Below are 24,813 nucleotides of genomic sequence, written 5' to 3'. Positions count from 1 at the left end.
TCCTGACTGGGAATCCTGGCCAGGGATCCCAGGCAGCCACACAGCCCATTCTACAGTTCCATTCAGGTAGGGAGCCAACCCCAGCAGCACCACCCTACTGTTGAGCATAGCTTCCAGCTCTGGAGCTCAACCTGACAGCTCTATCCAACAGCACAGACAGCCTACAGCCCCATCCAATTGCTGGGCATAGCTTGCAGACTGACCCAGACAGAATACAGAGCCAGTCACCCCACCTAATCACAAAGCATAGCCTGTGGCTCCACCAGACCAATGAGCCCAGAAGGTAACCCTGCCTGACCATGGAGCACAGCCTCCAGTCCCATCCAACTGTGGGGTACAGCTGCTAGTCATTCCCAACCAGGAAGCCCAGCAAGAGACACTGTCAAACAGCAGAGCACAGCCAGTAGCCTGCTCAATTGTAGAGCCTAGCCTGCAGCCCCATCCAACTTGGGGTACAGCCTACAGCCCCATCTGATCAAGGAGCACAGCCTGAGTTCCCATCTGGTTGCAAAGCCCTGTGTATGGCCTTAATTGAATGTAGAGTCCAGCCAGTGGCACCATCAAGCCAGGGGGCACAGCTTGGGGACTCAATTGACTAGAGGCAAATTCGGAGTTCAGCATGTGGCCTTGCCCAATCACAGAGGGCAACCAGCAATACCACCCTGCCAGGAAACATAACCTGCAACCTGTCCAACCATATGTGATTGCAAAGCCCAGCAAGTAGCTCTGCCTGAACACAGACACAAGCCAGCAGTTATGCTTGAATGCAGAGCCCAGCCATCAGACCCACCTGACTGCAGAACAGTGGCAGTTCCCCCCCACCAACCTCAGAGGCACAGACATTGGTCCCACCTAACTAGAGACCCTGATGGCACACACTGCTTGCCAGAAGCTGCTAGCAGCTGCCTGCAGAACCCTCAGCTGAGCTGAATGGTGAAGGTCTTTCCCTGCCAAAGCAAACCTACAATGGCTGGAAAAGAAACTGTTTCCTCAAATGAGCAAATACCAACATAAGATTATGAGGATCAGGAAGAATCAAGTAAACATGACACCACCAAAAGAAACTAATAAAGCTCTAATAACTAACCTTAAAGGAATAAAGATCTAAAAAAATAAATAATTAAAAATTTAAAAAAGGATCTATTAACTATATAAAAAAGAATTTAGAACAATCCTTTTAAAGGAATTTGGTAACTACAAGATAATACAGATAGGCAACTAAACAAAATTAGGAAAACAATACATGAACAAAATGGAAGGTTCAACAAAAAAACAGAAACCATAAAAAAAATAAAACAAAAAAGCAATTCTAGGGCTGGAAAATACAATAACAGAACTGAATAATTCAATAGAGAGCTTCAACAATAGATCTGACCAAGCAGCAGAAAAAATTTGTGAATCTGAAGCAGTCATTTGAAATTATCCAGTTAAAGGAGCAAGAAGAAAAAAATTTAGAAAATGAAAAAGACTGTATGAATTATGGGGTTCCATAAGAGAAACAATCTATAATTATTGGAGTCCCAGAAGGAAAAGAGAAGGAGAAAGGGGCAGAAAGCTTATTTAAAGTTACAATTTCCCAAATCTGGTGAGAGATTTGGACATCTAAGTTCATGCAGCCTGAAAGCCCCTTTAAAGTTTCAACCCAAAAAAATCTTCTCTAAGGCACATTATAATAAAACTATCTAAAATCAAAGACAGAAAATTTTAAAAGCAGCAAGAGAAAAAAAAATCTTTACATACAAGGGAACCTCCATGAGGCTATCAGTGGCTTTCTCAGCAGAAACCTTACAGGTCAGGAGAGAGTGGGATAATATACTCAAAGTGCTGTAAGAAAAATACTACTAACAAAGAACACTTCATCTGACAAAGCTGTCCTTCAAAAATGAAGTAGAGATAAGGAATTTCCAAGAGCAACAAAAGTTGAGGGAGGTCATCACCACCAGACCAGCCTTATAAGAAATGCTAAAAGTTCTTTAAGTTGAAATGAAAAGATGCTAATTAGTAACATGAAAACATATAAAAATATAAAACCCATAGTAAAGGAAAGTATATAACTAAATTCAGAATACTACAATACTGTAATATGGTAGTGTTTTAATCATTTCATTCTGGTATAAAAATTAAAAGACAGACTATAATTACAATTATTTGTTAACCCCTATACAATATAAAAAGATATAATTGTGACATCCAAACATAAAATGTCGGGAGAGAGTAAAATGGTAGAGGTTTTTTTGGATGATCAAAGTTAGGTTGTAATCAGCTTAAAATAGACTATTATAGCTATAAGATGTTTCATGTAACTCTCATCGTAACCACAAAACAAAAACCAACAGTAGATGCACAAAAGATAAAGAGAATACAATCAAAGAATACTACCAAGTAAAATCATCAATCACAAAGGAAGATAGCAAGTGAGGAAGAAAGGGGAAAAACTACAAAACATCCAGAAAATAATTAATATGATGGCATTAGTGTTTACCTATCAATAAGTACTTTAAATGTAAATGGATTAAATTCTCCAATCAAAAGGAATAGAGTGGCTGAATGGATTAAAAAAAAAAATCTAAGTATATGCTGCTGGTAATATTTACATCAGCTTTAAGGACACATATAGGCTTCCAGTGAAAGAATGAAAAATGATATTCCATGAAAATGGTAACCAAAAGAGAGCAGGAGTAACTATACTACCAGAAAAAAATAGACTTTAGGTCAAAAAACTGTAACAAAAGACAAAGAAGTTCATTATAGAATGATAAAGACATCAGTCATCCAAGAGTATATATCAATTGTAAACATATATGTACCTAACATTAGAGCACTTAAATATATTAAGCAGCTATTATCAGATCTGAAGGGAGAAACAGACAACAATAATAGCAGGTTCTACTACTACTGTGGGGACCCCACCTCCAACAATGGATTGATCAAACATAAAATTAATAAGGAAATACTGTATTTAAACTATACTTTAGACAAAATTGACCTCATAGGCACATACAGAACATTCCAACCAACAGCAGCAGAATACACATTCAAGCACATATGGAACATTCTCCAGGACAGATCATATTTTAGGTCACAAGAAATGTCTTAGCAAATTTAGAAGATTGAAATCATTCCAAGTATCTTTCCTGACCAAATGGTATGAAACTAGAACTAGGTAACAGGAGAAAAAAATGGAAAATCCACAAATATGTAGAAATAAAAAACCACACTCCTGAGGAAAAAATGGGCCAAAGAAAAAAATCAAAAAGGAAATAAAAAAATATCTTGAAACAAATGAAAATGGAAAACCAACATACCAAAACATAGGGGATACAGAAAAGCAGATCTAAGACAGAAGTTGATAGTGATAATACTTATATTAAGAAATGAGACATTCAAATAAACAATCTAAATTTATATTTTAAGGAAATGGAAAAAGAACAAACTAATTCCAAATAAGCAGAAGGAAGGAAATAACAAAAATATGAGCAGAAAGAAAATGAAATGGAGAAGAGGAAAACAATAAGACAGCTTAATGAAACTAAAAGTTGGTTTTTTGAAAAGATAAGCAAAACTGACAAACCTTTAGCTAGATTTACCAAGAAAAAAAAGACAAAAAAAAAATTAGAGGTTTTTCAGGGCTCTTTGCAAGGGGACTTGGCACGAAATTGTAGCTAACCAATAGCTGCAGTTGCCACCGTTTTGTCTTCAGCTTCATGATGTTTCCCATGGCCAAAAATGCTCTAAGTTGTCTCCAAGTTCAAAGCATTCAGCAAACAATGGCAAGATAGAGCCACCAGAAAGGGACACCTGATTTCCCTGACAAATATAGCAATGCTGTATTAGCTAGTAGAGCCATTTTCTGTGTTGCTGTATGGGCATATACAGCAACACAAATTGGAATAGAATGGAACCTGTCTCCTGTTGGCAGAGTCAACCCAAAGGAATGGAGAGATCAGTAATCATCCCAGCTGGTGTAATACTGAATTGCTTCAAAACCAACTCATAATTGATGCCAAGTAAAAGTACTGTGGACCCATTAAAATATGGCATGATTGAAGAAATAAAGTACATTTGAAACCTTAAAAACAATTAGAGATGAAAGAGAAGACATTACAACTGGTACCACAGAAATTCAAAGAATTGTAAGAGACTTTAGGAATAATTATATGCCAACAAATTGGACTGCCTAGGAGAAATGAGTAAATTCCTAAAAACATACAATCTATCAAGAAATAAAAAAAATCTGAATACACTAATAATGAATAAGAAGATTGAGCAAGCAACCAAAAATCTCCCAACAAAGAAAAGTTCAGTACCAGATGGCTTTAAGGGCAAATTCTACAAAACATTAAAAAAAAAAAAAATTAATGCCAATCCTTTTCAAACTGTTCCAGAAAACTGAAGGGAACACTTCCAAATTCATTTTGCAAGGTCAGCATTATCCTGCTACCAGAGCCAGATAAGGACACTACAAGGAAAGAAAACTACAAGCCAATATCCCTAAAGTATACAGATAAAAAAATTCTCAGCAAAATACTAGCACACCAAAACAGCACATTAAAAGGATCATATACCATGATCAAGTGGGATTCATTCCTAGGATGCAAGGACGGTTCAATATATGTGATTAAATCTGATACATCACATTAATAGGCCAAACTATAATAATCATGTAATTATCTCAATGGATTCTGAAAAAGCATTTGATAAAATTCAACATTCTTTCATGGTAAGATTTCTCAACAAAGTGGGTATAGAAGGAATGTACCTCTACATTAAGAGGCCATATATGACAAGCCTTCAGCTAACATACTCAATGGTAACAGGTTGAAAGCTTTTCCTCTTAAGATCAGGAACAACACAAAAGAGTCCACTCTCACTACTCCTGTTAAACACAGTACTGGAACTCACAGCCAGAACAATCAGGCAAAAAAATAAAATAAAAAGCACCCAATTCAGAAAGGAAAAAGTAAAACTGTCTTTGTTTGCAGATGATATAACCTTGTATATAAAACATCCTGAAGAGTCCACCAAAAAAACTGTTAGAACTAATCAATAAATTCAGTGAAGTAGCAGGATACAAAAGAAACATAAAAATCAATTACATTTCTATACACTAATAATGAAACATCTGAAAAAGAAATTTTAAAAAATCCATTCACAATAGCACCAAAAAAAATAAAATACTTAGAAATAAAAGGGGGGTGAAAGATTTGTACACTGAAAACTATAAGACTTTGATGAAAGAAGATCTAAATAGAAAAATACTCATGTTCTTAAATCAGAAAAATTAACATTGTAAAATATCCATACTACCCAAGCTATCTATAGATTCAACACAATCCCTGCCATAATTCTAATGACATTTTTCAGAGAAATAAAAAAAAAATCCTAAAATTTGTATGGAAACACAAAAGACACTATTCTGACAAAGCAATACTAAGAAAGAACAAAGTTGGAGGCATCACACTTCCTCATTTCAAACACTATTACAAAGCTGTAGAATATAAAGCAGTATGGCATGGCATAAAAAAACAGATACGCAGGGGCACCTGGGTGGCTCAGTCAGTTAAGCAGTTGTCTTCGGCTCAGGTCATGATCCCAGGGTCCTGGGATCGAGCCCCACATCGGGCTTCTTGCTCAGTGGGGAGCCTGCTTCTCCCCTGCCTGCCATTCCCCCTACTTGTGCTTGCTCTCTGTCTGTCTGTCTCTCTCTCTGTATCAAATAAATAAATAAAATCTTAAAAAAAAAACCCCAAACAACAACAGATATACAGACCAATGGAACAGAATCAAGAGCTCAGGAATAAAGCCTTGCACATGCAGTCAGCTAATAATCAACAAGGGAGCCAGGAATACTCAATGGGGAAAGGATAGTTCTCAAGAAATGATGCTGGGAAAACTGGATAACCATATGCAAAAGAATGAAATTGGACCCCTATCTTACCACCACTCATAAAATTTAACTCAAAATGGATTAAAAACTTAAGTAAAAGACCCGAAACCATAAAACTCTAGAAGGAAACAAAAGTTAAAACTTGATACTGGTCTTAGCAATGATTTTTTGGATATGATAGCAAAAGCATAAGCAACAAAAGCAAAAACCAACAACTTGGACTACGTCAAATTAAAAAGCTTTTGCACAGCAAACAAAATGATCAACAGAATGAAAAAGGAATCTATTGAATGGGAGAAAATATTTGCAAACCATATATCTGATAAGGGGCTAATATCAAATATCTATAAAATACTCATGTCACTCAGTAGCAAAAACTGAAAACTGAAAAAAAAAATCATCATCTGATTAAAAAATTAGTAAAGGATTAGAATATACATTTTTCCAAAGTCAACATATAAATGGCTAACATTTGCAAAGGTACATGCAAGATGATCAACACCACTAATCATTACGAAAATGCAAATGAAAACCACAACGAGATACCACCTCACACCTGTTAGAATGGTTGTCATCAAATGGACAAGAAATAACAAGTGCTAGTAAGGATGTGGAGAAAAGGGAAACTTTCACACTGTTGACAGGAATGTAAATTGATTCAGTCTCTATGGAAAACAGTATGGACATTCCTTACAAATTTAAAAATAGGACTACCATATGATCCAGTAATCCTAGTGGGTATATATCCAAAGGAAATAAAATCAGTATCTCAAAGAAACATGTTCATTTCCATGTTCAATGCATCATTATTCACAATACCCAAGGCATGGGAAAAACCTAAGTGTCTGCTGAAGGATGAACAGATAAAGAATATATGGTATATATGGTGTGTGTGTGTCTTGGCATTGGGTGTACACACACACACACACACACACACACTGGTATCTTATTCAGCCCTAACAAAGGTGGAAATACTGCCATTTGCAACAATACACATGAACCTTGAAGGCGTTATGCTAAATGAACTAAGTAAGAAAGAAAAAGACAAATGCTGTACAGCCTCACTTTTATGTGAAACATAAAAATCAAAACTCACAGAAATGGAGAGTAGACTGGTAGTTGCCAAGGGCTGAGGGGTGGAGAAAATGGGGAGATGTTGGTCAACGGTATAAACTTATGATTCTAAGATGAATAAATTCTGGGGAATTTAATGTACAGCATAGTGACTACAGTTAACAATACTGTATTGTATACTTGAAAATTTCAAAGAGTTGAGGTGGTTGTGTTAACTAATCTTTTAGTGGTAATCATTTCATAATATAGATATGTATCAAACCATGTTGTAACCCTAACCTTACACAATGTTATTTATCAATTATATCCCAATAAAGTGAAAAAACACTGGAATCAGACAACAAAGGGCAGTGACCCCCAGAGAAGAAATACAAATGATGACACCCCTTCTATTGCCCCAGTTTACTGCCTTGAGAGAAATTCCTGACTACAGAGAAGGAGAATTCAGGTGGATCCTGATAAATTTTCTGAAATGATGAAACTGTGTCTAAAAAACTGAGACAGCTAGAGTTTGGATGACCAAAGTACCATAGAACAGAGAGCTGAACAGGGAGAAAACTCCAGAGATATGCATAGGTACCACTTGACAATCAGCACATGTATGTAAAGAAACTGCTGAAGGCTGATAAAATAATTCTCTAAAAGAATTAATGAAATCAGTGCCTGGCATTCATACAGGGTTGGGAACATTTCCTGATCTTACCAGCTAAACTGGAAAACCTCATAATTCATGGGGCATTGGGTATAATGTTCAGAGGATTTGGTATCAGTGGGGGAATTAGCCACAGACCAAACACTACTTGGGTCTTGCCTAACATTTCTTAAAGGGAAGACCCCAAAGGCTCAAACTATTATCAAGTAACTCAACTGCATCCCAGAATAAAGCTTAAGAATATTTGGGGGGGCACCTGGGTGGCTCAGTCCTTAAGCATCTGCCTTCGGCTCAGGTCATGATCCCAGGGTCCTGGGATAGAGCCCCGCATTGGGCTCTCTGCTCCACGGGAAGCCTGCTTCTCCCTCTTCCACTACCCCTGCCTGTGTTCCCTCTCTTGCTGTGTCTCTAGGTCAAATAAATAAATAAAATCTTTAAAAGAAAAAAAAAAAGAATATTTGGAAAAACACAAATGTATCTAGTTAGCAACAGGGTAAAGGTAATGATGTCTGAAATCCAACAAAAAATTATTAGACATGCAAAGAAACAGGAAAATATAATCCAAAATAAGGGGGATCAATCAAGCAAAACCAACTCAGGACTGACATAGATGTTAGAACTAGCAGATAAGGAACAGTTATTATGACCACATTTCATCTGTTCAAAAGTTAAACAGAGAGAAGGAAGAGATAAAAAACATATTAAACATAAAAAAGATCCAAGTTGAACTTTGAGAAATGAAAATTAAAATGCCTAAACTGAAAAATACAACGAATGGGATTTATTGCAGATTATATATTGTAGCTTCTACCTTAAGGACTTAGGGAAAAAGAGCAAATGAAACCCAAATTAAGTAGAAAAGGGAAAATAATAAAGATCAGAGAGGAAATCAATGAAATGGGAATAAGAAAAAACAACAGAGAAAAATCAATGAAACTAAAAGCTGGTTCTTTAGAAAAAACTGAAAATGCAAAAACCTAAAATAACCTAAACACATCTAAACAAGACTAAGAAAATGAAAGACTAACACCATCTGATATCAAGATCTACTACTGTAAAGCTACAATAATCAAGACAGTGATTTGCTAGCAATAAAGATAGACAAAGAGATCCAATGAAACAGAAGAGAGTCCAGGAAGAGGTTTACATGTACATGTAAAGGTGATTTTTCAAAGTCACAAAGACAATCTACTGGAAAAAGGACAGCTTTTACAACAATGAAACTTCTGGAAGAAAATAAGAAATTCCTTTGTGATCCTCAGTTAGGCAAAGTTTTCTTAGATATGACACAAAAGCAAGATTTGTAAAAGAAAAAAAAATGGATAAATTGGACTTTGCTGAAATTGGACTTGGCTGATAGACTGTGTGCTATCCTGGTTCACTGCTTATAGCTGACGTCCTAAATATGAAACTGGGCTTCCTGCAGATGATCCTCATTCCATATTTAAAGTGCCTTTAAAAATGCCTAGAAACAGACTCTTACCTATATAGAGAACAAACTGATGGTTACCAGAGGGGAGCGGGGTGGGGGATGGGTGAAGTAGGTGATGGGGATTAAGGAGTGCACTTATCATGAGGAGCAATGGGTTTTGTATATAAGTGTTGAATCACTAAATTCTTCTGAAACTAATATTATATTGTATGTTAACTAACTGGAATTTAATAAAAACTTGGGGAAAAAAAGTAAAAATGCCTACAGGTTAGGTTTTTCTGAGATTTGTTGTATACTTCAAAAGTTTTAAAATTCTCCTGAATAAAACATTTGACAAAAATCTTTATTAAAACATGAAGTTGCCCGGGGCGCCTGGGTGGCTCAGTCGGTTGGGCGGCTGCCTTCGGCTCAGGTCATGATCCCAGGGTCCTGGGATCGAGCCCCGCATCGGGCTCCCTGCTCCGCAGGAAGCCTGCTTCTTCCTCTCCCACTCCACTTGCTTGTGTTCCCTCTCTCGCTGCGTCTCTCTCTGTCAAATAAATAAAATCTTAAAAAAAAAAAAACAAAAAACATGAAGTTGCCCTACTAATACCCAAACATAAGCCCCACTCTTCAAGGAATTCAGTGGATCTGTCCAAAAATATGAAAACCAGTACATTCTTACTTTCTAGTCAGAATATGAAAAAACAGTGAATTTGTAGCCTAAGTGGGATGATTATACAGCGCTCTCAGAAAAATTAAACTTTTATCATCAGAAATATATTCAATATTTAAAACAGGTTGCCTTTCTTAAACACTTTCAACAATTATGCCATGAATGTTGGAACAATAAAGATCTGAATTAAGAGAAAGAACCTAGGCACAAATAATATTAGGAATGAAAAGAAAATTATAAACACAGACCAGGAATGTTAAAATTCATCACAAAATACTATAAACATATTCAGGCACTTAACTTAAAAACATGGAAAAAGTAAATAATTTCTAGAAAAAATTAAATTACCAAATGTATTTAAAAAGAAACAAATTGAATCACTAGTCAAAATCTATTGAATGAAAAAAATTCTAGGTCCAGGCATTTTTATTTATTTATTTATTTTAAAGATTTTATTTATTTATTTATGAGAGACAGAGAGAGAGGCAAAGGCAGAGGGAGAAGCAGGTTCCCCGCAGAGCAGGGAGCCTGATGCCACACTTGATCCCAGGATGCTGGGATCACAACCTGAGCCAAAGGCAGACACTTAACCTACTGAGCCACCCAGGCACCCCTAGGCATTTTTATATACGAGTTATAAAAATCTTCATAAAACAGTTAATCTGAAATGAAGTTTTCTATGGATTATATTAAGAGAGGATCCTCTAAAATTCCATTCCTGAAATTAGTATGAGGTTGATATAAAAGGAGTATAAAGATCAAGAAAAGGAAAATAAAAAAGCCAATTCAATTTAAATCTTATTTTCAAAATCTGAAGTGTTATATTAACAAATACAGCAATGTATTTAAAATTACATCATGACTACCCATACTTTATCCAAGAATAACAGATTGATTTATCATTAGAAAAGCTATTCATGTAAATTCATTGCATTAACAAATTAAAGAAATAAAATTACAAGCTCAATAGAAACAGGAAAAAAATCGTTTGACAAATTTTAAAATTTACTCATTATAAAATTCTTTTTTTTTTATTGTTATGTTAGTCACCATACAGTACATCATTAGTTTTTGATGTAGTGTTCCATGATTCATTGTTTGCACATAATACCCAGTGCTCATTATAAAACGTGCCCTCCTTAATACCCATCATTTTAGGGGCACCTGGGTGGCTCAGTTGTTAAGCGTCTGCCTTCAGCTCAGGTCATGATCCCAGAGTCCTGGGATCAAGCCCCCCCCCCCCCCCCATCGGGCTCCCTGCTCAGCAGGAAGTCTGCTTCTCCCTCTCCTGCTTCTCCTGCTTGTGTTCCCTCTCTCTCTCTCTGTCTCTCTCTGTCAAATAAATAAAATCTTTAAAAAAAAATACGCATCATTATAAAATTCTTAACAACAAGGAATGGTAGGCAAATTCCTTAACTTGATAAGGTGTATCTATCATAAATTCATAGTAAATATCACATTCCATGGATCAAATAATCAAAAGTATTCCTTTTAAAGTTAAGAACAAAAGAAGGAATGTCTGCCCTTCCCTGCTTCTATTTACCACTGTGCTGAAGTCTTAGCCAATGTAGTAAGAAGGAAGACAAGCAGAGAAAAGGAAGAAACCGGTGTGTTATTCACAGATGATATGATCTTTAATGTAGAAAATTCAAAATAATCTACAAATTAATTATACTAAAAGAGTTTAGGGGAATTGCTAGATACAATATTAAGGTATAAAAATTAGTTTAATGTTCCTAAACAACAATAAGCACAAATTGCAAAATGTATCTTTAAAAAATATCACATTTAAAATAGTAACTAAAAAATAATCAAGTACTAAGGAATAAATCTAACAAAAGAGCAACATGATTTGTATGAGGGCAAAAAACCCATGTATTTTCTGAAGAAGTAATTGTTCCCCAAATTGACCTATATATTAGATGCAATTCTAATAAAAAATTACCAAAAAATTTTAATTGAATTTGACAAGGTGATCCTAAAATTCATATGAAAAACCAAAGGCCTCAAATAGACTAGATAATTTTGCAAAATAATAATTAATACATTAAAACAGTGTGGTATTGGCATTAGGTCAGATAAACAGACTAATGGAACAGAATAAAGTACCTAGAAACAGATCCCACATGTATGACAGAGTTATCATTCTAAATTACTGGGGAAAAGATAAATTATTCAATAAACGATCACTGAGATATCTGGCTTCCTACTTGGAAAATGTGAAAAATAATCTGACAATTAAAACTTCTAAATTTTAGAAGAAATTTTACATTCTTCAAGATATTGGGAAAGAGAAGAATTTAAAAAATAAGATTTTAAAAGTCCAGGGGCACCTGGATGGCTCAGTCGGTTAAGCGTCTACCTTCGGTTCAGGTTCAGGTCATGATCCCAGGGTCCTGGGATGAGCCCCACCTGGGGAAATCCCTGCTCAGCGGGGAGTTTGCTTCTTCCTCTCCCTCTGCCTCTGCCACTCCCGCCCCCCCCCATGCACACACACGAGCTCACTCTCTCTCTCTCTCTAATAAATAAAATCTTAAAAAAAAACCCGGAAGATTTTAAAAGTCCAAACCATAAATAAAAAGAGAAACTGATAAATCTGACTGCCCTGAATAGGAATTTCTATGCAATACAGTTTATATGCAAGTCATAGATGTACATAAGAGAATGGAAAATAGCTAATTATTAATCTAGATTATATAAAGAAAAAAACTAATAGAAAAATGTGCAAAGTATATGAACTAGCACTTCATAGAAAAGGACTTTACTGATTAATACTCCTGAGAAATGATCAACTCTAAAATTTTACTAACTAGGATATTCAAATTAAAACAGAGATACCATTTCTCACCTATTAGACTGACAACAATTAAAAAGTACGATACTGAATGGTGGTGAGGATATAGGGCAGTATTTGGAACTACTCTGTTAGTTTGCTAGGGCTGCCATAACAAAATACCATGAACTGGTGGCTTAAACAATAGAAACTTATTTTCCCACAGTTATGAAGGTTAAAGTCCAAAATCAAGGTTTGGTTTCCTCTGAGGCCTTTCTCTTTGGCTTGTAGATAGCCACCTTCTCATGTGTGTTCACATGGTCTTTCTTCTGTGTGAGTGACTCCCTGAGGTCTCTTTTGTGTATCCAAGCATCCTCCTCTTCTTATAAGGACACCAGTTAGATTGTTTTAGGGACATTCCTCATGGCTTCATTTTAACTAATAACCTCTTTAAAAGCCCTACTCTAAATATAATCACGTTCTGAGCTACTGGGGGATAGGGCTTCAACATACAAATATAAAGGCCAGGGGAGACACAATTCAGCCTATAACATATAATATAAGGTAGAGAGGTAAATGTAGAACAATCCATTTATAAAATAGCCATGAAATTACTTCAAAGTCAAGGATGCCCATATATTAAGACTGAGCATATGTCCTTCCAGGAAATCACCTTAGAGAGACTTTAGCACAAGGAGATATTTTCTATTTATCAATAGAGTAATGGGTCTATCTCCAAGTACGACTTATGCAAAATCCTGCACAAGTATCACAATGTTGAATGAAAGAAGTCACAGAATACATACATATGTAGTATGACACATTCATATAAATCTTTAAAACACATAAAACAGCATGCTTTCATACACACATACATAATATAAGAATAAAAGTATGGACAGAAGGTATATATGACACTCAGAATAGTGATTACCTCTGGGAAGGGAGGAATGAAAATGGGACTGAGGAAGGGAGTAATATCTGTATTTTTTCTAACAATCTGAAGCAAAATCTCAACACTTATTCAATAGGAGTGACAGGGACATGGAATTACATTATTTTCTGTGCTTCATGTATGTATTAAAAATACTCTTTAATTAATTACAGAGACATCTCTTAAAAAACTAGATAAAAATTGGGTAGATGCTCATCATTAATGCTATTTAACTCTCAACTTCTGGCATCAGGCAACACTGCATATTACAATACTGCTATAAAAATATCAAGTGGGCTGTCCTTTATTTAAAAGAGATTAACCAACATAGTTACTCATCATCTACCTAAACTTTGGTTATGGGACAAGAGCTCCTACCATAAAAAGAATTAAAAACAAAAAAAGAAAGAATACAGTTTATAAAGAGAATCTGTAATAGTGGCACCCTATCAATAAACCACTAAGACTAACATAAATTTGGACCATTTATAAATATGAACTAAACTGGCTGAAAATTGGCATTATATTCAATAACTCATAGATGCTCAATATTTTTTCAGTTAGAATTTCATGGGACTAAAATATTCCCAGCAAAAGCGCAAAAAAATTACATTTATTCAAATGTCAAGCTTTGCCAAGGGTCTGTCAAATTAGATGGAAGAGCTGGGCCTTCTCTCTTTTGAGAGAAAATACCATTTTATTCAAATGAACTGCTTCTTGTCATTATACCTACCCATTTTACCTAATGTGCAGAAATTAGAAATGGAACCCAAGAAGAAATAGAAGGGTCAAGCAACCACATCAGTTTTAACAGAATAATCACATGGGATAATCTGTATCCAAATCCAGCTCTGTGATACTATAATATCAACATTAAATAGAGGTCTCAGGCTCAATTCTCCAAGGAAATCTGTGACCAAGTTTATTTTGACAAGTGAAATAGAAAGTGTAAATTAGACCATTCTTTCATCATCCAACAGCCTAAAACAGAACAATCTAGACTGATAGTTGTCTCTGCTTACTTCAAACGTGACAACAGCACCCCTGTTAAAAGAAGGCATTTTGGACAAAACATACAAATTAAGGTAATGAGTGATTGTTTTAAAAATTGAAGGTTTTACCTCCAGATTTTTTTTTGACAAAAGTGTAATTGCTTATTTGCTTATTCATTGTACCGCGAATTTTTCTGAAATCTTATTTACATAAAGTTTCTTTGAAAATATTAGTATATGGGGCGCCTGGGAGGCTCAGTCAGTTAAGCGGCTGCCTTCGGCTCAGGTCATGGTCCTGGAGTCCCGGGATCGAGTCCCGCATCGGGATCCCTGCTCAGCAGGGAGTCTGCTTCTCCCTCTGACCCTCCCCTCTCTCATGCTGTCTCATTCTCTCTCTCAAATAAATAAATAAAATCTTTAAAAAAAAAAAAGAAAATATAATATATGACTAGAGGTTTATTTCTTTTTTAAGGTACAAGATTATATATAATGAATAACAAGTCCAGTCCCCATGGACCCTCAGTAGAGGCAATCACTGTTGGCAGTGTCTTAGCCATTTTTCTAAAAATGTTACACACACACACAGAGCTATAAAACATTCATTTTACACAAACATCATAATCTATTTAACCCATCCCCTACTGATGGTGATTTTGGTTGTTTCTATAACCACATATTTAAGGTAAAAGCTTGTTTCTCCTCTCTGCTACATTCAAATCTGTGAGGGCACTATTTTATATCTAGCATCTGACACATTCTCTGACACACCGTAATTGCTTCATAAATATTTTTTGAATAAATAAACAAACAAATCACTATTTATCAGAGCCAAGGGGAAAAAAAAGAAGGTGGTAAAGGGAAGGGAAAACAACAAAGCTCTGTTTGTAGCCAGCTACAGTGAGAAGTGAAAGATCAGTGAGAGGTGAAAAATAAAGCACTTATGAAATTGAAATATGAGTAAATGGAAAATACAATTACTTTTTCAAAAATCAAATTGCCGCATTTGTTTTTGTTTTTTTGTTTTTCCAAATTCATGTTTTTCATTAAGAACGAACACTTTTAATATAAGAAAATGCTCAAAATACAGGTTTTTGTAAAAATTTTGGACATTTTAGGGGCGCCTGGGTGGCTCAGTTGTTAAGCGGCTGCCTTCGGCTCAGGTCATGATCCCAGGGCCCTGGGATCGAGCCCCGCATCAGGCTCCCTGCTCCACGGGAAGCCTGCTTCTCCCTCTCCCACTCCCACTGCTTGTGTTCCCTCTCTCGTGTCTCTCTCTGTCAAATAAATAAATAAAATCTTTAAAAAAAAAAATTTTGGACATTTTATTCTAGGTTTTTTGGTTAAAATAAGTGTCTAATCCTGGCGTTACTATCAAGTTATTCTACTGTTAACATCTATTGTTTTTTGGAGAAATTTCTCCATTCCAACATTCTCAATAGTAACAGCTAATTTTCATCATGTACTCAAGCGGCAAGAATCTTTGGTGAGAATATCTTCTGGGCAGAGGATTTACAGACTACTGAATTTTTGTCAAAGCTTATATACTAAGTAGACTTGAGAAACTATTATTGGAAATCTTTTCTTACAAATTAAGAAAGTAGTGAATGGCCTTATTAAGAAATGGAAAGACCTTGACTGCCTGCCAAATCATGCTACTACGGATCTTTTAGATGCAAGGTTTGAAGGTAGAATAAAATGGTAACACTACAACAATTACTAGTTTACTAAGTGAAGCAGAACCCCTAGGATAAAATGCTGAAAAGAGACTTGGAAACCTTGCAAACCTGAGTATCTCTGGATGTCTGGCCCAGAAATGTATCCTCAAATTCTTCTAAACATAGACTTCCTACGAGGTAGTGGGTTAGGCCTTTATATGACATAGGCCCAAACTTGAGTAGCTTGCTTACAACCCTGTACCGGCCATTCCCTAGCATTAGTAAGAACTTAGAACATTTCAGAAAATACTCATACCAAACTAAGAATATATTAAAGTAAATAAAATTAGGGGCACCTGGGTGGCTCAATCAGTTAAGTGTCTGCCTTCGGCTCGGGTCATGATCCCAGGGTCCTGGGATCGAGCCCCATTTCAAGCCCCACTTCATCCGGCTCTCTGCTCAATGGGGGAGCCTAATGCTCCCTTTTCCCTCTGCCTCCCTTCTCCCTCTGCTTGTGCTCTCTGTCAGATAAATAAATAAAATCTTAAAATAAAAATAAAAATTTAAAAAAGTAAATAAAATTATGTTTTGGAAAATAAATTTCTAAAAGGGTACTTTTTGTCACCTTTCAGGCACACCTTCAGTTTTTACAAAATGCTCAAAAGAAATGCTGTTAAAAGCATGCGTGGAAAGGAGGAAACTGCAAGTTTTCTCAATGAGTTTCGCCCGCTCTTCAATTTCTTTTTATAAAAATGATTTTCTTATTTATATGCCTGATATTAGAGTGGGCAGCATATTCTGAAAATCATGTTTTCTGTTTACTAGTGCTGATGACTGCTTGTGTTTTTGCTTATTTCTCATTTACGAGGTGAAAAACAGCTCAAGCAAAATTAAGTTTTATGTTCAGTGGCTTGTAAAAAATTGCAACAATAGTTTAGTCTTTGAAATAAATAAGTGTACTATTACGGAAACATAACATTATTTTCTTCCACAATTCAACGATGACAATAAACTAAGAAATGAGGATAAGACTTCTACCAAACAAAAACACTAAAAGCTAAATTAGTATAGATTTAATAGATGCATACACATACTCTCTTCTCCCCAAAAAGTATAGTTGTATGTACACAGACATATCTAAAAGTAGAAACATGTACCCTTATATTCATAATAGAACTCTTTGAAATTAAAACAAACTGGCTGATTGCTATGACTATGATGTTTCTCATGTAAGGGTAGGGCACATTAGTCTGTCTGAATGCTTATCACCAAGCTGCTTATTTCCAAAGGACTCAAGTTTGCAAAACAAGTTTTTAAAAAAATTCATTCCCTACTCTTGTTTGTTCTAACATGAATAATGAAAATGACAATATGGTTATAAACAGCTATTATCATATATGTTACTCCCATTATCTTCAAGGCACTGCGTTTACCATTTAACAGAACTATTTCATTTACAACTCACAATAATCATGAAAAAGGAGGTATTCTTACAGACAAGGAAATGGAAGTTCAGAGAGGTTAAGCACTTTGTTCAAAGTTCCAAAGCTAATGAGCATTGCAGCCAGAATTGGGAGTCCAGGCTTTTATTATTCTTCCTTTCTGTTAGTTAACAGAATAAAATAAAACCTATTAAGAACAAATTTACTATGAGGGGGCATGATTTAGTTATCCGTATTGGCCAGTGATCTAGAGCCAAATATCCTCAGCTGTTTTAAGACAGGTATAAAGAGTTTCTAGGTCTCCAGAGAAAACTTGTTACATTACCATGCCCTTTATCCAAAGCCAAACTACTCTGGGATATACATCATTCTAGTAAGGATGGATAAATTAGATGAATTAATCACTACCATCACTGTAAAGATCATTTAAATCAGTGCCTTTTTAACTGCTGGTTAGGTACACTATGGTGGTTTTATTTTATTTTTTTATCACAGTGATCTTGATTTTTTTATCAGTTTCGTATAACACCCAGTGCTCATCACATCACGTGCCCTCCTTAATGTCCATCACCCAGTTACCCCTTACCCCCACCCACTTCCCCTCCAGCAACCCTCAGTTTGTTCCCTAGAGTTAAGAGTCTCTCATGGCTTTTCTCCCTCTCTGATGCCTTCCATTCTGTTTTCCCTCCCTTCCCCTAAGGTCCTCTGCCCTGTTTCTTATGTTCCACATATGGTTAGGTGCATTACAGTAGTTTTAGAGTAAGACAGACCTTGATCAGGGTCCTACTAGCTGTGTGACTCTGAAGTTACTTAACCTAAGCCCCTGTTTCCTTATCTGTACCATGAAAATAACAATAGTACCACAAACTGTGATCACGTCTTACTTTTCCATGTGTACCTGTAAGATTTTTTCCATCATGTCTCAAAGTAAAGGCTTTAAGAAAACAAACAAATAAACAAACAAAAACAATAGTACCACAAAGATTCATTTTGAGGACTAAATGCTCCAAAACAGTAGGGGCTCAATAAATGTTACCTACTAACATTTGTACTGTGTTCTATTGTAGAACAGCACAGAACAAACTCAACACCCAAAGAACGAATAATCCAATCAAGAAATGGGCAGAAGACATGAACAGACATTTTTTCCAAAGAAGACATCCAAATGGTCAACAGACACATGAAAAAGTGCTCAACATCGCTCGGCATCAGGGAAATCCAAATCAAAACCTCAATGAGATACCACCTCACACCAGTCAGAATGGCTAAAATTAACAAGTCAGATGTTTTGCGGGGATGCGGAGAAAGGGAAACCCTCCTACACTGTTGGTGGGAATGAAAGCTGGTGCAGCCACTCTGGAAAACAGGATGGAGGTTCCTCAAAAAGTTGAAAATAGAGCTACCATATGATCCAGCAATTGCACTACTGGGTATTTACCCCAAAGATAACAGATGTAGTGATCCGAAGGGGTACGTGCACCCCAATGTTTATAGCAGCAATGTCCACAATAGCCAAACTGTGGAAAGAGCCAAGATGTCCATCAACAGATGAATGGGTAAAGAAGAGGTGGTATATATATACAATGGAATATTATGCAGCCATCAAAAGGAATGAGATCTTGCCATTTGCAACAACGTGGATGGAACTGGAGGGTGTTATGCTGAGCGAAATAAGTCAATCAGAGAAAGACATGTATCATATGACCTCCCTGATACGAGGAATTCTTAATCTCAGGAAACAAACTGAGGGTTGTTGGAGTGGTGGGGGGTGTGAGGGATGGGGTGGCTGGGTGATAGACACTGGGGAGGGTATGTGCTATGGTGAGCACTGTGAATTGTGTAAGACTGTTGACTCACAGACCTGTACCTCTGAAACAAATAATACATTATATGTTAAAAAAAAAGAAAAAAAAGAAGAAGATAGCAGGAAGGGAAATATGAAGGGGGGGATATCGGAGAGGGAGATGAACCATGAGAGACTATGAACTCTGAGAAACAAACTGAGGGTTCTAGAGGGGAGGGGGCTAGGGGGATGGGTTAGCCTGGTGATGGGTATTAAAGAGAGCACATACTGCATGGAGCACTGGGTGTTATATGCAAACAATGAATCATGGAACACTACATCAAAAACTAATGATGTAATGTATGGTGATTAACATAACATAATAAAAAATGATAATAAAAAAAGATGTGGTGCATATATACAATGGAATATTATGCAACCATCAAAAAATGAAATCTTGCCATTTGCAACGACATGGATGGAACTAGAGGGTATTATGCTAAGCGAAATAAGTCAATCAGAGAAAGACAAGTATCATATGATCTCACTGATAATGAGGATTTTGAGAAAAAAGGCAGAGGATCATAGGGGAAGGGAGGGAAAAATGAAACAAGACAAAACCGGAGAGAGAGACAAACCATAAGAGACTCTTAATCTTAGGAAACAAATTGAGGGTTGCTGGAGTGGAGGGGGGTGAGAGGGATGGGGTGGCTGGGTGATGGACACTGGGGAGGGTATGTGCTATGGTGAACACTGAATTGTGTAAGACTGATGAATCACAGACCTGCACCCCTGAAACAAATAATACATTATATGTTAAAAAAAAAAAAAAAGAATAGCACAGAACACTGGAATATCTTTATGGTACATCCCTAAAATTTTATAAGGATTATAAAGAATATGATTACACCTTCTTTTTATGAATTATGCTGCTGAGCTAACTAGGATGACTGGTCTACAAAAAATTTAATAAAATCTACATATCGAAGTAAGTGTTTACATAGGACCACGCTTGGAAGACTTAATATACTAGAATATACTAAGTCCTACGAGAGAAAATAATCATAAATATTAAGCTACAATTATTTATTTAAAAAAAAATTTTATTTATTTTTAAAAAATTTTACTTATCTATTTATTTGTTTGTTTGGGAGAGTGGGAGAAGCAGGCTCCCTGCCAAGCAGGGAGCCCAGTGCAGGGCTCGATCCCAGGACCCCGAGATCATTACCTGAGCTGAAGGCAGACAGTTAACTGACTGAGCCACCCAGGCACCTCTACAATTTTTTTTTAAACAAAAGAATCTCTTGGGTCATCAAAGAATTATGTATTTTCTTCTCTGTTTTCTTATTATGGCATCTTGGAGATGTTAGCTGAAAACTATCAAAAGAATAAATAATTTAGTAACTTCCCTAGCTATTCTGCACACCCACACCATAGTCTGCTAGGAAAATTTGAAGGAACATGAAAGAAGGATTGCTTTTAAAAATTTCAGTAACATTAGAATAGCTTACCATATAAGAAAGAAAGATAATCCTTCTCCAGAACAATAGTCACGATAACTGCTATAAGTGAATTAACAGCTTTGGAAAGAATACTATATAAATTATATGACAATATCAAGAATTTTAACTGAACACTGCTGCTGTCAAAGCAATGATTAATAGTACATTTAATCTTCAAACTATGCATACTCACATCCAAGTAAAAAATGTGGTTTTTATTATATATCTACAGTTAAAATCATAACACATCAAAATTATAACTTTCCATTTTGCATATATATGTGCATGTGATCATTTCTGTGTACATTTATTTAACCCAGTTAAGATAAATAATCATTCCTAAGATAAAAAAAATTAAAAAATTAACAGAATTTAAAGGGGCCAAAAATTAATTTCAATTCAACTGAAAAGGTTTTAGATTCCAGATCACCAGTTTGTGAGGTCATTTATAAGCTTCCTTTCCATTGTTAGAAGTTTGCATTTTCTAGCCCAGATAATGTGATTTATGCTCATACTTTAAGAAACCAGAATAATTATCAGCTCCAGCAGTAATGTTTTACAGTAGAAATGATAGAAGAAAATGCTGTAGAAGATAAACAGTTGACTCTCACCAAATTCTTTGATAAAGAATATATGTCAAATTCTACTTAATTCAAAGTGACCTCTCTTCTCAAAATCAGGTAACTGGTTTTAAACTGAAAGTTTCAAACCAGACTGAAGAATACTGTGGAAATGAGAAAAAAAAACCAATACTTTATTTTCAGAAAGAAGTGAACCCTGGAAACAAATTTCCCTTATCATTCCGCCTCAAAAAAGAAATTCTAATATTTTCAGTTCATAATGGTCAAATAGACATAAGATAGTTCAAGATAAGTCCCTATCTAAATACTTTTGAAATGTGGCTAATGAAATTGTAGTTTATTAAATCCATTCATGTTAATGATGCTCTGATACTTAATGAGAGATTTAAGGATTATTAATTAATAAACATAGTAAACATAACATGCTAGATAAATGTCATTAACAAAGGTTAAATAGTATATATATTTTAAGAATTCACATTTAAAAGCGATTTTTCATTTTATTTTCTAATTACTTTTTTAAAAAAGATTTTATTTATTTGAGAGAGAGCGAGCGAGTAAGAGGGAGAGAGAGCATTAGCAGGGGGACGGGGAGAGGGAAAAGCAGACTCCCCACTGAATGCGGAGCCTGACTGGGCGGCAGGGGGCAAGACAGGTAAATCCCAGGACACTGAGATCATGACCTGAACCAAAGCTAGACGCTCAACCAGCTGAGCCACCCAGGGGCCCCTCTAATTACTTTTAATAGAGATTTCTTAGAAGTCAAACTGGCACTGTAAAATTCATTATAAAAGTGCATTTTAGAAAAGCACATCATCTCACAACTATTTTAATTTGTTTTAATATAACATTCCTTTACACAGATATTTTAGGCAGCCAAGTTTAGTCTGTATCTCCACTCTGTGACATACAGAATCTACAGTGCTCATGATAAAAATTTGAACATTTCAAAAACAAAAAAAAATCTGGTTTGTTTGCTAAAGGAACAATTATTATCCCTCTTTCAAAACAAAGGTAATAGTAGATTCCCCACTTCAAGATTCATTTTAGTTAAGTTATATTATTCTTTATTTAAAATAGTGGATATTTTCCTTACTCTACTTTTTCACTTAAAAAAGGTAAGTATAAGGTCTATAGCATTGGCACATACAAAGGAGTGGCGTGCAGGTGACTGTTTTACAGTGATTCAAGTAAATGATTCAAGAAAAATATATGGTAGAGATCAACAAGCAATATAGGATTAGGTTGAAAATCCTATGGAATTATGGTGGGGATTATAAATATTACTGAAGCCTGGAAGGACTGATCAATTGCCTGAACTAGTTGCAAGAAACTATGCAGATCCATCATATGTGAAGAAAATGGTTAAGAAACTACCAAAATACCATGCACAGAACTTACTCTTTGGAGACTATGGTTTTACAGCCCTTTGCAGTACTGATTTAATCAATGCTAGCATTTACAGGAATGTACCTTTCCTAAAAGGGGGTCGTTTATATTATATTTGGCACTGTCAAGATTCTGGAATCCCAGAGAACACCCCATTCATTTAAGCCAATCGCTCTGCTTTATGATATAACCTACAGGTGGTCTTCATTGACTAATAGCCTTAATATGGCCTCAGAATGCTTCAGAGAACTTCAGGATAATAGTAATACCATCTCTGGTAATTCTGATGATCAGCCATATTTTAAAATGATTCTGAATCTAACATGAAAGAATGCTAAAAAAAAAAAAAAGTATAGGTTAATATCATACTTCTAAATTAATTACACCATATACTGGTAGTTCATAATGCCTGACCTATTTGGAACTCAGCTGAGAGCAATGAAGTGAGCCAAACAATCTTCTAAGTAGTAAGGTGGATATCAAGTCTCAGCACTGGAACCTATTTGGTAACTACCAATAAGACAGGGAAAATGGACAAAAGGGCAATCTACCCACTAGAAGGAGAAAAATGGTGTTGGTAGAATGGATCCAATCACTAGTTGTAACAGTGAATATTTACTTTTAAGAGCAAAAAAGGTATCCTAAAACTACTCAATGGAAATTTTATGTTTTTGATTTCTCATTAGTCTTATTCAGTTAAAAAGAAATATAATTTGTGGAACATGATTGACTTGCATTTAAAAACAAAAAGCACTTTATAAACAATAACCATCTTACCATTGCTAAGGAATTTCTGGAAGACTCAGTGAAGATATGCTACAGCATCATGTGAAAGGTAATATAACTGTAAATTTTATTTGTTACTTGAAAATAAAGGAAGGAAGGGAAGGAGAGAAGAAGGGAGAAAAAGAAGAAGGAAGGGAGGGAGGGCAAAACGCCCAATATATCCACAAATAATAATTTTCCACTTGGAGAGCAGCTACCTTGTCTTATTCAATTCTATGAACATGGCATGTCCCAGCCCAAGTACTGGCACATAGTAAGTACTCAGGAAATTCCTATCAAATGATTGATGCATTAAAGAATGACTAGAGATAGTTTCCCAACAAGTAAAAGAGAGTAATATTTTCCATAAAAGATAGAAATACATGAAATGCATTGTTCCCAATGCTGACAACCCACTCAGTTTCAAACAAAGTTACAATAAACCAACTGATAGCAGATTCATAAGGATTATTTTAGGGGAAAAGGTGATTGAGTAAGCCTGAAAACTTCTGAGGTTATATCCTGGAGGATAAACTATCCTATGACAAACTGAAATGTCCATTAGTATCATTATTAGATAGAACTAGGCTATTTGCATGAATGACATTCCTTAAATGGAAGCCCATCTAACATCCTCTTTTGCTTTCCACCAAAGGTTGAGGTTTGAACAATCTCTTATATCTTTTATAATTAAGGAAGACTTCAAGCCTTACGAATTTTCATTCTCTAAGACAACACAATTACATCCCCTATAAAAAGGCAATGCTTGAATAAAGGAAAAAAATAGGTAGAGGTCACTCCCTCTCCCCCACCAAACATGCTCATGCTTTTGTGCATGAATTAGAAATGTATACTTATATTTCAAGTTACACTCACAATCATTTTTGGTGAACTACTTTCTAGCAGAGAAACAATTATGATACAAAACCAAAGTAAAGGGGCACCCGGGTGGCTCAGTCATTAAGCGTCTGCCTTGGGCTCAGGTCATGATCCCAGCGTCCTGCTCGTCGGGCGGGAAGCCTGCTTCTCCCTTTCCCACTCCCCCTGATTGTGTTCCTGCTCTTGCTATTTCTCTGTCAAATAAATAAAATCTTAAAACAAAAACAAAAACAAAGTAAAAAAATTCTCAGATATATCCACAGGCATTCAGTGCCTGTTTTAAAAATGGAGCTGGCAAAAAACCAACTGCACATACGGCTGCAAACGCACAAGGATGCAGAAAAGCCTTCATAATTAATCCCTGTGTTAACGCAACTAGAAACTTCCTGAAGAACTAGGAGGTGAGATCTAGAAGCAA

The 24,813-nt window shown here is 35.7% G+C and overlaps 1 protein-coding gene and 1 pseudogene across 8 annotated transcripts in view; one reads left to right on the top strand and one right to left on the bottom strand.

Moving 5' to 3' along the window:
* The window catches only part of FUT8 (fucosyltransferase 8), a 324,832-nt gene that overhangs the window by 109,848 nt on the left and 190,171 nt on the right, over window positions 1-24,813 (bottom strand). The window lies entirely within an intron of this gene.
* LOC118553222 (cytochrome c oxidase subunit 7B, mitochondrial-like) lies at window positions 3,705-4,071 on the top strand (annotated as a pseudogene).

The sequence above is a fragment of the Halichoerus grypus genome, chromosome 8 (assembly GCF_964656455.1).
Source record: "Halichoerus grypus chromosome 8, mHalGry1.hap1.1, whole genome shotgun sequence".
NCBI lineage: Eukaryota > Metazoa > Chordata > Mammalia > Carnivora > Phocidae > Halichoerus > Halichoerus grypus.
Note: the sequence above shows the minus strand (reverse complement) of the source record. Positions and strands in the feature narration are given on the sequence as shown.